General features: G+C 34.0%; 1 protein-coding gene and 1 long non-coding RNA gene across 2 annotated transcripts in view; one reads left to right on the top strand and one right to left on the bottom strand.

Moving 5' to 3' along the window:
• LOC115210932 (opioid-binding protein/cell adhesion molecule homolog) overlaps window positions 1-17,257 on the top strand; it is a 967,526-nt gene that overhangs the window by 645,619 nt on the left and 304,650 nt on the right. The window lies entirely within an intron of this gene.
• The window catches only part of LOC118763148, a 28,561-nt gene continuing 12,079 nt past the window's right edge, over window positions 776-17,257 (bottom strand). Inside the window, exons 2-3 of the long non-coding RNA XR_004998905.1 lie at window positions 12,912-12,926; window positions 776-992 (exon numbers count right to left, since the gene is read on the bottom strand). This is a non-coding gene — a long non-coding RNA (uncharacterized LOC118763148). The remainder of the gene's footprint in view (window positions 993-12,911; window positions 12,927-17,257) is intronic.

Raw genomic sequence — 17,257 nt, 5'->3', positions numbered from 1 at the left:
GCTTAGCCAGCGGGGTGGCGTCATTCGAAGGCTAAACAATGCGAACGCATTGTGACCAGCGATGTGTAACAACATCTGATGGTCTGGTCGGAAAAGAGAAAATAAGAATATATATATATATATATATATATATATATATATATATATATTATATATATATATACGTACATATATATGTTCCTATTTATTTCAATATTTATTTCAAAGGCTTTGCAGACATTAATTACTAATTTGTGTCGTGATCAGAATTCTGAAGGTCATATAAATTCTTCAAAATTCCATGAGCAGGCTGTTCCGCTGTTCGGATGTACTCTGTCTGTCTCTCTGTCTGTGTCTTAGTTGTGTGTGTGTATATTGTTCGCGCACGCATGTGTACTCACACACACACACACATACACATATATTATTGATTAACAGGAAATTTTACCAAAACCACGCAGTTGTTTGCGTAGAGGTGAGGACATTCAATAAATGTCGTAGAAGCTTTTTCACTTACAAATAAATTCCCTCTGGAAAAATAGCTCTTTGACAAGTAGAAATTCAAAGAAATTATTGTCCCAACCTTATATTGAAGACACAGCATCAATGATGAGGCGCTTTTGACTGTAATTGAAAAGCTTCAATTTTGAGAAGATTGCATTATTGTCTATCGATGAGACTTGATATTGTAGCCAAGACACTGCACGATGGATCTATCGGAAGTGTAACCCTGAAACATATAAGAATCTATAGTGCATAGACACCATAGCCACTAATAATGAGATTAGGATGTTCATGTTGTTGTTGTTGTTGTTAAGCCACAAGACGGGTAAGGGTGATTAGGTGATGGTTTAGGGCTTAGAGGTGGGAGAACCAGACCTTGGAAAAAAGAATTTCGGTCGTCTTGTTGTAGGCGAGGGCCCTTCTTTGACGCCCGACACCATTAGGAGGTGGCCCTTGAAGTCGCTGGAAATGGAAATCTCCAGGTCCAAATACTTGAACGGCAGGATGTTCTTGTGAAAGCCTTAGAAAAATGCGAACATACGACTAAACATAGCGGTTTGAGACAGCAAAGAGAAAATAGTGGAAATCTGCGGCCAAATAGTTGTCAACACAAAGCTAAGAATCAGCAAAAAATATAAGACCTATGTTGTACTATTTTGAAATATACAGAAACTTCACCCGGACTACAAATTTAGATCTATACGTGTAATTTTGGATGACTTACATATGTAACACGGTGCATCAGTACTAGTCTGGCGAAATTAAGTTTTACAAAACCAAGAAGAAAGTTTATTAGAAGGCTACAGATACAAACCATCAAAGAAAATATAAATATATATGTACATGATTAGAGATGAAACTATGATTATAAATGTATAAAGCAAAACATACTAATATGCTTATGTACTGACGCCAAATACTCCCACAAATACAAGCAGGTATTCATAAATACTTGTTGATGCTGTTGAAATTCTAATTGAGTCGCCATGGATCTAAGTTAGAAAACGGCTCTTTCTCCATTGCCGAGAAATCTAGAAATAAAACTAAATTGCAGTATACGTACACATGCATGAATACATATATACCCGTGCACATTTCTATTTGTGCGCATAAAGGTATGTATATAAGCACGTAAGATAATATGTCCAACTCTCAAGATTATATATTTATGTGAATGTGTGGATATGTACGCGTATGAATGATGGTAGTTTGCGACTGACAGTATGAACGCTTAAAAACGGAAGCTTGTATATGGATTAACGAGAACTGCCATATCCTTTACGCTAGATTTAATCACACTGTCTGAGAACTTTTCAAATTAATTTCAAATAATTTCTCCCACTAATCTACTTGAATATACATTTCTGTCCACTTTAATGTATGTAATCTAGATAGATGTGTTCATATCGAACATCCCACGAATCGACTACTTATTTCGTCAAATACCATTTAATCATGTAAACTTCTGTACTTTGTTCATTAATGAAGCTTAAATTTTGTGATTTCGAAAGTTAGTTTAAACTGTTTTCTCCCTTGGTTAAGAATACAGAAGCACACACAGGTACTCATATATACTGACATGTGTACACAAACACAAACACACCCCAACACATATACAGGTATATGTTTGCTTGTAAATATATATATATATATATATATAGGTACGTTCATATACAGTATATCCGAATAGGAAAAATAAAACAAACTAGTCATTACGTATTACTGAATATTTCTTACTGGATTGATATTTTCAATACTGAAGAAGAGATTTTACCATATATTTATATATATATATACACTCTCTGAATGCGTTATATATTGGAAATAATATAACATCACGTACATTGATTCATACTATAATCATTATTCTTGTACACCCGAACAATTTCTCAAATTTAGAGTTAATTGCGTAGTCCTTTACAGATCGACGGTATCATTTCTTGGTTGATCAGTGCTAGTCATATCAGGACGGAAGACGGAAACACATACACACACAGAGACGGATAGATATAGACAGAGAGAGAAAGAGAGAGAGAGAAGGAGAAAATTACCTATAGAGAAGTGTACTTGGATTTTTCTTTTTAAAAATCATAATATTAAAATTTATTTGCTACTACTGGATGTTAAGTGGATTACAATGTTCGTTGAAGCTACCTTAAGTTTCATTCATCCCCGATTTTGGGATTGCTCTTCTAAAATGCATTTCCTTCTATTATATTGCTATTATTTTTTCTACATTATATTCATTCAAATTATTACATATATATTAGTGATAGGAAATTTATCAATTGTAAATAATGTAATTTTTTTCGTATATGCCTTCATGCCAAATAGAAGTTCCGCACAGAATGTTATGGTGGCGTAAAGAATTGGATTTTTAAAGGAATTTTTATAGTTGTAAATATTTCATATCTTTCTGCGTTGATACATATTTCCATATAGGCTTTAATATGGCAAAATATAAATAAACGTAAGCAAATGTTATATTCTTTTGGACATGTTTTGGATATTGATTTCTAACTGTATAATATAGCATATCAGGTTACAATTATAACCTGGGTTGTATCCTTCAGCTATAAATTCCGCCGAATAGTGTGCAATATATATATGTGTCTGTGTGTGTGTGTGTGTGTGTGTGTGTGTGTGTGTATGTGTGTGTGTGTAATATATATATATATATATATATATATATATATATATGAAGATACATACATACAATATACACATATACATCATTTTGCACAGCTAAATCTTTTGACTAAAAGGTAACACTAAGAACTTAAGCAGTCACTTTCAAAGTTTGCAAACATGTTTTGCTTCAATACTATTTACGATCTGTCAATTTAGTAAATAAAAAAACTAGTAACAATTATGGTAAAATATTCTCAAAATATATGTGTGAGAATATATATATATATATTTATATAAAGAGAAAATGATAGAGTGTGTGTGAGTGTGTGTGTGTGTGTGTGTGTGATGGAGAGAGAGGAAGAGGGAATATTTTTTTACGCTTTATCGGAAAAGAAACTATGTTACTGAGACAGAATTCTGATAGAGAAACATACACCACAACGTATTTTCTAGCTATGTGAAAGATATAGTTGAAAAAAAGCTAAAGATAGTCGCATTGAACGGTGTTTTGATTTCATTTCACACGAGCACACACACGCACACACACATACACCCACACACACACACCTGTAAACGCTCAAGCAAGTACACACACAAACTAAACCCGCTATCATAGGTGCATGTACGCATACAAATATATATATATATATATATATATATATATATATGCATTCGATTTACAGATACAAGATCGGCCATTTCATTGAATAAATGTCCGGTTGACAGCCGAGGATTTAGGTAGCAACCAGAAAGACACTCGTAACAAATAAATCTGATAACCCGTTTCAAACGACCAGGTGAATGCTATTTTTACCTGAGCGCGGCACCCAGTGAAAGTCAGACGAAAGTGCGGATTTGCTCATATTGACATACATGTTACTTTAATAAGTTAGTACTACATAATACTTTAATCTTGGTTTATACTAGCCCTGTTAAGTTTCTACAGTGTAAATGCACATATATATACACATACATATGTACATATGTATATGTATATATATATGTGTGTGTGTGTTGTGTGTGTCTGTGTGTGTGTGTATAATGACACGTTTGCATATATATGGGTGTGTATGTATGTGTAAATAAATACTCATCAGGAGAGGTTATATCTACAGTAGTATATATACGTATATGTGTGTGCGTACATGTATTTATGTATGTAAATGTATGTATTTATGTATGTATGTATGTTTGTATGTGTATGTATTATTCTACATCACACATTATGATATGGACAACATTTGATAGACGTATAAGGCAAGTAGCGTAAATCCTGTATCGAAGAACACACAGACTCTCGTATACACGCTCAGACATACGTACATAGACTCTTTCACACTAAGATACATACAGAGTGGAATACAGATTTACAAACAGATATGCCAAATGGAAAAAGAGAAAGCAACAAAATAACACAGAATGCAGCCTACATATATGTTTGATTCATCCAGACTATATTCAGACTGACAGGATCTGTCATGTGCAAAGATGTGTATAATTTATGTGCACCTATAAAGTTCTTTATACGTAGAGTGAAACAAAAAACTGTAAGTGTGGTTGTACATTAACACGAACAGACGTATTTTAACTCAGGGAAAAAAAAAATCTAGAGCGCATATAAACTAATCTCGATTTCTCAATCGATATGAATATACATATATATATATATATATATATATATATATATATATATATATATATATATAATATACATATATATATATATACATATATACATATATATATATATATATATATATATATATATATATATATATATATATATATACATACATACATACACGTATATAACTAGCATATGTCTATACATGTATAAACAGACACAAACATATCATATGTGAATTTGTATGTTACATACTTATATATTCATATGTAAATATACATTTGTATGTATATATGAATTATGTATATATGAATATATATGTGTATATTTATGTATATATATATATATGTATATATATGCATACATGTTTTTTGTGTATATATAAATATACTTATATATATATATATATATATATATATATACGCCCATGTGTTTGTATATGCGTACATATATTTTATACGTATGAGCAGCATGTATATACTAATTCACGAACAAACAACTACACGGAAAGTATATATGTATATAATGTATGTGTATGTCTGTGGTACTTGTGTGTTTGTGTATGTGTATTAATGCATATATATATATATATATATATATTATATATATATATAATTATATATATATATGTGTGTGTGTGTGTGTAAATATGTATGTATTTGTAACATTATTAGTGTGTAAGTGTCTGAGTGTATTTCTCAATACACATGCATACATACGCACATGTATGTGTTTGTGAGTGTAGATAACGATTCAGGTTTCGTACCTTCATACAGACGAGAAAAAAATGACCAATAAAAATTGGCCTCACTAACGACCAATAAGGAGCCATTTACGAAACACATTGAAAGACACATTGAAAGATAACCTACGCGGCGTGTGTGTTAGTGTGTGAAGTGTCGAATATAATCTAGTAATGTATCTCTAGCTATTTGCCTCCCAATATAAACTCTATAAAATGTAATGTGATCATTTCGTGCGGTGTACACATACAAACACTTACAGCCTCAAACATGCACACGCAGGTATACATTCGCACATACATGTACATACACACGCATATAGTTATATATGATAATTATAAAGTTTACCTGAGAATACCCACCTGGTGCTTTAATTTTTAGTATAAGCGTATATGACATCAACCAAATAAGTTATGTGTGTTTGTCATAAGTTTGTGTGTTTGTGTTTGTGCGGGTTTTTTTTATATATATAAACTTAGATAAACTTAGATGTGTTTCGACCAAAGATTGGTCCAGGCCATGTCTAACTTAATAGCACCACCTGATAGGATTATTCGAATCCTGTTTGAGTCAAGTTTTGTTCAAGTAGTGAGTTCTTGTTGGGTGAGTTGTATCCAATTATGGGTGGCTTATCTGTTATTATTTGAAGGAATCTATCCAGACTCCGTTTAAAGTTGATGGGATCCTTTTCCTCTTTGATCTCCCTCGGGACAATGTTAAATAGGGCAGGGCCTGTTGAGGAAAAGAAATTATGTTAAAATGTACATGTATGTTGTGATCTTGAATTGGGCAGGGGAAGTATGGCCCGTGGTCCCAGTCTTGGATGAAACTTGAAGCTAATGTTATATACATGTTATATACATGTATGTGTACAGGAAATTGGGTGTGTATATAGTTGTATGAAGTATTCCGCGTGTTTGTCTTATAGAGCTTTTTCACGCGCATCCTTTATGCTAAAGTCTGTTGCCTTACAACTTAATATTGACTTTCTGGCTCACCGGAAAGCCGTCCGATCATCGTTCAATCAAACCGAGAAACTAAAAAATACCAAAACAGTTAACTCGATAGCAGATCCTAAATAGTTACACCAAACAAAGGAGATATTTATAAATTGATTGTGTAAGATTTTAGTTAGCATAATGTGTGTTGGCGCAGCAAATACACTGTTATTTCATACAATATTTCTGTGTATTTATACAGTCACCCTTTCATGGAAACACGCCGGTTTATATAAATATGCACACATACTCACACGCATACATATATGAATATATAAACTTGTGCTTGTGTGTTTTTAATCATATGCATTTACATCACAGTGATCACCGTGACCGACCAGGCTATCAAATGTTGCCACAAATCGCTGGTCACAATGCGTTTCGCATTGTTTTAGCCTTCAAATGACGCCACCCCGCTGGCTAAGCGAGCAGGCCAACAGAAGAAAGACTGAGAGAAAGTTGTTGCGAAAGAGTACAACAGGGATCGCCACCATCCCTTGCCGGAGCCTCATGGAGTTTTAGGTGTTTTCGCTCAATAAACACTCACTACGCCCGGTCTGGGAATCGAAACCGCGCTCCTACAACTGCGAATCTGCTGTCCTAACTACTGGGCCATTACGCCTCCACACACACATGTATATATATATATATTATATTATATATATATATATATATATATATATAATATATATATATATATGTATATATATGTGTGTGTGTGTGTGTGTGTGTGTGTTTGTATATATATATATATTATATTATATATATATATATATACATATATGTGTGTATATGTGTGTGTACATGCATATCATTACTTTTCAAAATACATCAGTAATATGATTTTAAAGCTTGTAATACATTTCAAAGTGATCAGAAATTTTAAAAGACGTAATTTAGTAACCTAATTGTATCAAAATAGTCATTTTCATTCTTTCTGTAAAAGCATTACTTCACTTAAAGTAATCTTCATGTGAATATGCACAACGTTGTGTATTTTTCCAAAGCTTAACTTGAAGGCACCATATGAAACATTCGTCTCTACAGCAAAATTTTCTCTGTCTCTTTTAATAGAAACCCCATATTTTTTTTTATGACTCTCATTCCTTTTCTCTAGATGAGAATTTCTATTATGTAGTAGATAGTGATCTAATAGTTCTTACACTTTTAGATAGAAATATTTATATATAAAAGAGAGGTTGTGTGCTGTCTGTCTCCTACGATTTAGATTTCTAACTACTCCCATATTTTGCGGTGCAGTTTAAGCAAAACCGGGTATCTTATAGTCGTGATTCATATCGAGCCCTTCTGGGTATTAGCGCGCGTCTACGATGAGTCTAGGATTTTTTTTTAAATGTATCATCAATTTTCCCCATTTTTAATGCATTTTTGGCATATATAAGGGAAGTAACTCTCTAAAGATTTATTATTAAATCTCAGAACGTAACAAGCTACAGTAACACCTCCCCCCTTTGTGGTTAGCCATATTGAGATTGCTATTATACTTTACATCTCTAAAAATGCTTATATAATTATTTCCTTTACAAACCCGAGCAACGCCGGGCGATACTGCTAGTTAGTTATAAAACATCTTAGAAATGAGCAACTGTTGATTCTGACGCATTAATGTATTTACGGTGTGTATGTTATTGACGCCCGAGAAATTACTGTCCACAAAAACCGTTGAAGATTAAGAATTGAATTTTGCTTGTACGATTCAAAATGTCCACTTCTCGAGAACATAATTTTTCTTGTTATCAATTAGAACGATGACATAAATTACCGCGGGAAATGATTTTGACTTTGTCATTCTGACACTGATAATGTATTAATTAAATCGACTACTTCTTTTCTCCATCGAATGTGAAATTGTGCTGTAACGAGAAACCTTTATAATAGAACAGTGGTTTGGTGAATCGTATTGGATATTTTCAGTATTCGCTTGCGTACTTTTAGATTCTGAGTTCAGATCACGTGAAGATTTGTCTGTCATTTCTCATACTTCACTTCATAAAATGAATACCGGCCGAGTAGTGAGATTGACATAGCAGGTTCATATACGGCATCCCAAATTATTAAAGAAGTAATTTTTTTTAAAATTTTATTAAAAAGAATACTCGTTGGAATTCAAAAAAATTTTCATAAAATGATGGTAATTGTTATATGCGTGTGGTCTGTAAAATAAACGTGGTATTCTGTAAAACAACACAGAAACTATGGCCATTTGCCAGACTTAAGTAAACTTCCTCTGTTTCCAATTATTAACGAGGTTTTGTTGTACATACTGAAATGAAAACGTACAGTCATAATCATGGAAGAAATATAACTAAACAATTAAACAGCGTTCAAAAATGATAGGTAAGTTGGTTAGTAAAGGCTATATGAGCGTTTGTTTGAAATAAGCTGGAAAAGAAACTCGTCCATGGAACATACTAATTTCTTGATTTCCTCGCATGTTATGCTACCGGATATATCTACTATTGCCTGACACTCTTCATCCTTGCTCCTGAAATGGCGTGCATTGTCGTAAACTCGTCGATTTAGAATACGCCACAAGTTTTCTATTGTGGAAACAAAGATGCCACTTCATTTTACGCGTTCCACAGGAGTTTAATTGTTGCAGATATTCTGTAGTTTTCTTCGCTGAGTGCGAGGGGGCATTATCTTGACTGAATATTATGGTTTTCTTGAAGGTGATCTTTTTCTTTTTTAAACAAGCTTCAAGTCGCTCCTTCAGATAGACTATGTAAGCATCCGCAGTCATTTTAATACCGTCCAGCACTTTCCAAGGAACAACCATAACTCTTCCAATAATATCTGCCCAAATCATAATGCCTTTCAAGCGTTAATGACGATCTTGCCCATTTACCACTCATCCCTTGTTTCAACTATATAAATCATATATTTTACAACTCTTACTTCCTCCTTTTGTCAAATAAATTCCTTTACTACTTCGTTTAACAGAATTTTCCCGTATTAAATTTAGTGTGGTTGTGTGTTAAGAAGTTTGCTTGGATACTACATACTTCCGGGTTCTGTCCCACCACTAACTACTTCGGGAGACTGTCTTCTACTACATCCTTGGTCCGACCAAAGCCTTGTGAATAGATTCGATTAACGGAAACTGAAAAATCCTGGTGTGCATATGTGAATGTACGTGTATGGGGTGTTAGTCTCTGTGTGTATGTTCGCGTCAATGTGTGTTTGTGTGAAATGGAATCAAAACGCTGTTTAATGTAAATAACTACGAAAATAATGGCTGATTTCAGAAACAATTTTATTCTGGAAAAATTAACTACAGAAATGTTTTGATTAGTCAAAGTATGAGCCGTGAACATCTCTGCATCTCTGCCATCGACCAACGAGATTATTTATGCCTCATTGATAAAAACATATTGGCTTTGATGCTTAGAAATCTTTGAAAGTTAATTCCACCTCTGGTTTGGATCTGAAAGTTTTATCACTTGTTTAAATGCTTAAAAAATGGTAGTCAGTGGGTGAAAGATCAGGAGAATATGGAGGGTGGGGTAAAGTCTCGTATCTCAAATCTGTGAGATTCTGCAGCGTCACACTTGCAACATGTGACTTCGCTTTATTGCGGAGCAGAATTGGGCCACGCCGATTCACCAATGCAGGTTTCATGCATTTCAGCGAGTTTATTGCAGTAAACCTCTGCTGTAATACTCTGATTGGATTCCAGAAAGCTGTAATGGACAATACCAATTGCAGACCACCAGACAATCATCATAAACTTTTTCCGATACAATTTTGGCTTTGGGAAATGCTTGGGGGACTCATCACGATCAAGCCATTCACCTGATCGTTTACGGTTATCATAAAGGACCCACTTTTCGTCAGAAGTGACTATTCGGTGAAGAAAAATATTATTAGTGTTTCACAGAAAGAGCATCAAGCACACTTCAAAACGCTGAACTTTTGATTTTCATTGAGCTCATGCTGTACCCATTTTATCGAGTTTTTTCACCTTACTATGGCAGTATCTCGTCTCTTAGATGACAGTCAAATTTGACTGTCTTCTAAGAGACGAGATACTGCCATTTAACCCCAGGAAGACATCTCCTGTTGATGGTTTATTCAGTGCGCTTGTCATATTTTTGTGCGTATCCCATATTTATTATGAGCGAGAAGTAACTCCTACCATCCATCTTGGCTTCAAGACCACCAGATCATGTGGATTCGATCAGCATCGAATCTCCTCGCGTATGGGACTCGTTGCCAGGCATGACAGCAGTTTACTTCGCTTGCGATATACAGAAAGCCTACTGCCATACAATCGCTGGTTTTGTAACTAGGAAACTAGTCCATTAGAAAATCTCTGTTCGTGATAGAAGCAGTTCACGAACCCAAAAAGTGTTGCTTAAGGCCACTTTAGTGTGGCTGTCCTCCAAGCGATGATGATATTGAGATTTAACCCCATTTATACACATATACAAATATATATCTATATAGATATATATATATACATATTTGATATACATATACACATATGCTTATATATATATATGTGTGTATGTGTATGTTTGTGTGTCTGTGTTTGTCCCCCCAAAATCGCTTGATAACTGATGCTCAAGTGTTTACATCGCCGTAACTTAGCAGTTCGGCAAAAGAGACTGATTTAATAAGTACTAGGCTTACAAAGTATTAGTCCTCGGGTCAATTTGCTCGACTAAAGGCGGTGTTCCAGCATGACCACAGTCACATGACTGAAACAAATAAAAGAGTAAAAGAGTGTATATATATATATATAGGAAACATATATTACAGATATTTATCTATATATGAGTGAGTGTTCCATATACATATACATAAACACACACATACTCACACATCACACACGCATATATATATATATATATATATTATATATATATATATAAATTGCAGTCTATTTCAGCTAAAGGAATTCAATTTATTGCGAGCAATGTGAAAATTCGAGCGAGACTATTGCTTTCGTTTCGTTCTATCAAATTATGAGTAAATGTGAGAATAACTCTAACTAAAAGTCTGTAGGAAAAAGATTAGGTGTGAGACAGTTCTATGCTGACAGACTTCATATACAAATCAGGATAGTGAGAGAAAATAAGAGTGATAAATACAAATACAAATGCAACTCATCATAGAAATTATTGATTTTTTTGTTTCTATCGATTACAGAAAATCGTAAACTTGAAGTAACTTCACGTACTTAACTTACACCATATCTGCTTAAGAAACTGAATGTTATCCTGTCTGCTACAAAATAAATTACAAACTATTGAGAGAGAGAGAGAGAGAGAGAGAGAGAGAGAGAGAGAGATTTAGTAATATATGTATATATTCCTATTCTCTTTGTAAACACACATATACACTGTTTTATATATATATATATATATATATATATGTTTATATGTATATTCATATGCTTCTCTATGTATATACTCTTTTACGTGTTTCAGTCATTTGACTGCGGCTATGCTGGAGCACCACTTTTAGTCGAGCATATCGATCCCCCCAGTACTTATTCTTTGTAAGCCTAGTACTTATTCTATTCTCTCGGTCTCTTTTGCCGAACCGGTAAGTTACGGGGACGTAAACACACCAGTTTCGGTTGTCAAGCGATATTGGGGGGGGGACAAACACAGACACACAACATATACACACATACATACATACACACACACACACACATATATATATATAATATATATATATATATATATATATATATGTATATATATGTATGTATATACATATATACGACGGGCTTCTTTCAGTTTCCGTCTACCAAATCCACTAACAAGGCTTTGGTCGGCCTGAGACTATAGTAGAAGACACTTGCCCAAGGTGCCACGCAGTGGGACTGAAACTGGAACCATGTGGTTTGTAAGCAAGCTAATTACCACGCAGCTACTCATATGCCTATATTTTCTTATAAACACACGTATATGTATGTATATAAATGACGTAGATGATAACACACACTCCAATGCTATCATGTCCTTTTTGGTAAGTCTTATTTCTAATCCTGCTGAGTTTCTAGCAGCCCCCCTCACCAAGTAGGTTTAGTGGGTATGTCGATGATCCAAACCATGTAACAGGCTATATTGTATCCATGTTACTAGTAGCCCTCAAGAGACACCTTACAGTCCTCATGAGAGCCCTTACAAGTGACCTGACAAGAGTGAATGAGATAAATTATAAGTCAAGTAATGCGATACAGAATTGCATTCTCCTAGCGGTGGGGAAATTTCCAAATGTTGGAAAACGGAAAAGGAAACTTCTCATGTATCTCCTAGTACTTTGACTGTGTTCTATCTCTAGCATATGACATTTTCTCTTTTTGTGTGTGTGTGTGTCAGACTTTCGCTACAGCACGATTTTGTAGTGTTAGTCGATATATCTAGGCAGACACGCACTCACATGTAGACACACACGAATGCTACTACACTCTTTTTCTCAATCGATTTCACCCGTGTGACATTGCTTGGTACGGGTATATCGTAGAAGAAGAGCAATTATTTACATTATTTACAATTGACGGGCATATGGCGTAGTGGTTAAGAGTGCGGGTTACTACACCCAAGATTCCGAGCTCGATTCCAGGCTGTAAACTGAATAATAATAATAATAATAATAATAATAATAATAATAATAAAATAATAATAATAATAACAACAACATCGAAAAACACCTTAGGAATGAGAACCCAGGTTCAAAATTTACCCAAGACACCTGATGAAGGCTGGAGGGTATTTCATCCGAAACGTTGTGTTAGCAACAAACAAGATGTGAACAAATATCCTTCAATAGTAAATAATGTAAATAATGTATCGTAGAAGAAGTTTGCCTCGATCGACGCGCAAAGGACTAAACCCGAACCCAAGTTGATGAGAGTCCAATATCGTTACCATACAGCCATGCCTGCAACTTATTTTATGCAAAGTTTTCAGTAAATATATTATTATAATGCGCTCAATAAAAATACATACTAGATGATGTCAACTTCTTAGATGTTACGTGCCTCGGACTACAACGCTTCATTACAACTGAGCTGAATGGTGCACCATTAAATGAAATGCTTTGCAAAAGGACTCAATGCATCGTTCGCATTTGAAATCGAGCTCATGACCTCACGATCATGGGCTTAACAACTAACCACTTAGCCACGTGCCTCCACGTTCGTGTTTGCCAGTATAAAGGCGTGTGTTCCGTTAACTATTTGGTGAATATAGATTAATTGAAATCAATATGTACATAAAAGATATAATAAATACTGAATAAAAATCGCCGTATACCTGACGGCATGTAATTACAATAAAACAACACACAACGTACTATGAAACACGAACGGTGAATCGCCATAACAATGTATGTATGAGTTTTAGAGGTGAAATCTTAATATTCACACAGTCAACAAGTAAAATTCGGCTGTTTTGTTTCCAAGCATGCTACTTTTATCATACACTCAATGATATCTATTTCCGCCTAAATTACTTGATCCCTGTATAAACTGAATAGCACCGCAGTGTAAACTTGATGAACCTCTATGTAATTTTTCTTCAGCTCATTAAATATGTTTGGAGTTTGGTGAGGGTGATAGTATTAAAGAAATTGTATCACATGCAAATGAGCTTCTCTGAGAGAATTGATGAATACAAAATAGAAGAAATATTTATAAGTTCACACATCATTTTCTTATTAATAAAAAAAAAAAAAGATAAATAGGGAGGTTGAACCCAGTCTGTGAGCATTGAGCATCTAACTTTCCAAATTATTCCCCTGCGGTTTCTGAAGTCATGTCCTCTTTCACTTCCTCTATACATTTGTTCATCTCTTTTCTATATGAATTTTCGAGTGCATTATTTTATTCTTTATAAATGTTCAATAACAAATTCACACGTAAGATATCGATAATGAACTGATGGTATTTTTCTCATTTCAATTACTTGATTATATTATTTGTTTCACTAATTAGATACCATATTGTTATGTATTTTTTAAAGAATGCATTCAAGTTAATTAAGCTGTTTTTTTTTTACATAACTATAAATTCATTAATCCTTTTCTTGTCTTAAATCATAATTTTCTGCTGTTTGAGGGGAATTTCTTTAATGTTCATTTTCTTTCACATGTATTTCGTGTTTTCTTTTGAGAATTTTATTTTTCGTTTCATTCTATTTCTTTTTGTCTAATATCAACTGTTTGCAAGTAGTCTGAAATAAGTTTTCATTACACGCAAAACAAGCATAGAGTTTTTTAAATAAGATTTATATAAAGTTCCTCACTCATTCTGAAATGCGCAGGTTTCCATCATTCAAACTCTCATACACAAATTGCTATGCATAGGAAACACACTCAAACACACACACATCGGTTTTACCGATCACCTAATATGAACTTTTACTTCATTCGGTAACAACTAATATATAAGTGCCATATATAGCATATATACGCTTGTGATAGTGCTTTTTGTGTTCGTAGAACTGAAAATTTGATTGTTTGAAAGGAATCGTCTCTGTGTTCGTGTCAACGAGTCATATCGTTTATTGTAACGTTAAAACTGTATATCAATTATCCGAATCGTCTACAATTTCAATCTTTACAATTTCAATGTTGTAGTGAAATCGCTACTTCATATGCGCATATATACACAGGCGTATATACGACGATATATTTTTAAACTCTGTGTAGGTATGACACTGACAGACTGATGCGATAATCTAAATAAGTAACATAATGTTCCAGCATGCATTCAGGCAATCGAGACAACATGTTGTTTGGAATTAAATTCTAAAAAATACATAGATAAATATATATCTTAAAATAGAAATCAGACTACATACAAAAGCAGAAAATAATCTCAGTTTCCTCGGTGATTTGCAATTTATTTGGAGCAGCAAATTGCTGTGCTACGACAACGAGTGGGTGATATCAATTTTCTTATTCTACATTCCGAGTTGAAACCATATCAGATTTTCCATCTTTTTGTTGTTGTAGTTGTTGTTGTCGTTGTCTATCCCCGAAGAAAAGCATTTCAGCTATGACTATCCGGCCCTTTTTTGGTGGATATCTGGATTTCCATTACCTAATATTTACTTTCTCTATTTAAAGCAGTAGGGTGTTTTATTAGAGGTATTTCTCGCAAGTCGACTGTACACACAGTTAATACTTTCAGGTAGATGAAATAGGTATTTTTAATAATTGCTGTGATTTCAGTCACTAACACAAAGTATCTTGCAAAATTTGCCGTTTTCTCTCCTTGTTTTTTCTGTGTCCCTTTCTGTAGAAGAGCGTAGGCTCGAAACGTAAAAGACTTTTTCTATTCCTGAGTGTTATACTAATACATCTGTTTGTTTTGTACACCACCTGTCTTCGTCTTTTGTTTTTTTTTTTCGTAAAATCTCCCTAAATATATAGATAGATTGATAGATAGATATGTACAAACACACGAACACTCACATATATACATTGAACGTTACGACGATCAGAGTTCTTTTGATACCTTCAACGGAAAGCCTGCTCATGAAATTAACGTGCAAGTGGATGAGTACTCCACGGACACGTGTATTCTTAACGTAGTTCTCGGGGAGTTTTCAGTGTGATAGAGTGTCTGATAAGGCTGGCCGTTTGAAATACACGTACAACAGAAACAGAAAGAAAGATTGAGAGAAAGTTGTGGTGAAAGAGTACAACAGGGTTCACCATCACTCCCTGCCTGATCCTCGCGGAGCTTTAGACGTTTTTGCTCAATAAACACTCATAAATCCCGGTCTGGGAATCGAACCCGCGTCCTACGACCGCGAGTCCGCTTTTCTAACCACTGGGCCATTTTGACTCTACATATACATTATATACATTTTATGTATACATGCATATAATTATCTATATCTATCTATTTTTTTATCTATGTACGTATCTGTCTATCTATCTATCTATATATTGATATATATATATATATACAATGTATGTAATGTGAGCATTCGTGTGTCTGTACATGTATAGACATATATATCTATATCTATATATATACATGCATACACACACACATATATATATATATATATATACAATGTATGCAATGTGAGTATTCGTGTGTTTGTACCTGTATAGACATATATATCTATATCTAACTATCTATCTATCTATCTATCTATCTATATATCTATCTATCTATATATATATATGTATGTATATATATGTATGTATATAAATATATATATACATATGCACATATAATCACAGACACACACTCACACACACAAGCACAAGTATCAATAATTTTAAAGTTCTAATTAGTATATTTGAATCGTAACTTTTACTACATAGCTTTAAGCTACGTCTTGTGCACGTCTTGTTACTAACAGTAGCATTGTAAACATCGCCTCCCAGTGTTGAGTTCAGTCCTGTATGTTGCACTGTTTATTACTGAGAACAAATTGCAATCGATTCTTCTATGAAAGAGCTGTAGATTCTTCATCTGGAAGATCGTTAGAAGTTTCATGCGTTTCAATAATGAGCCGGTTTTTGCTTGCTTTGATTTTCTTCTGTGTGTGTTGTTTACGAACATGAAAGTACAGAACGTAAAATCAGTTGATGAGTAGAATACAACTAAGCAAGAATTGGGGATGCATTAAATTTTACCGGTTTTGCATAGTGTACATGGTCATCTTGAGAATGCTCACAGCAGCCATATTCCTGCCGCTCTATGTCACGCAGGTGAGACCCATATTGGAGTACGGGATTCAAGCCTCTTCTCCTTATCTCCTCAAAGACATACA

The sequence above is a fragment of the Octopus sinensis genome, linkage group LG4 (genome assembly GCF_006345805.1).
Source record: "Octopus sinensis linkage group LG4, ASM634580v1, whole genome shotgun sequence".
Taxonomy (NCBI): Eukaryota; Metazoa; Mollusca; class Cephalopoda; order Octopoda; family Octopodidae; genus Octopus; species Octopus sinensis.
The sequence above is the reverse complement of the archived record's forward strand: the minus strand, read 5'-3'. Positions and strand labels throughout refer to the sequence as shown.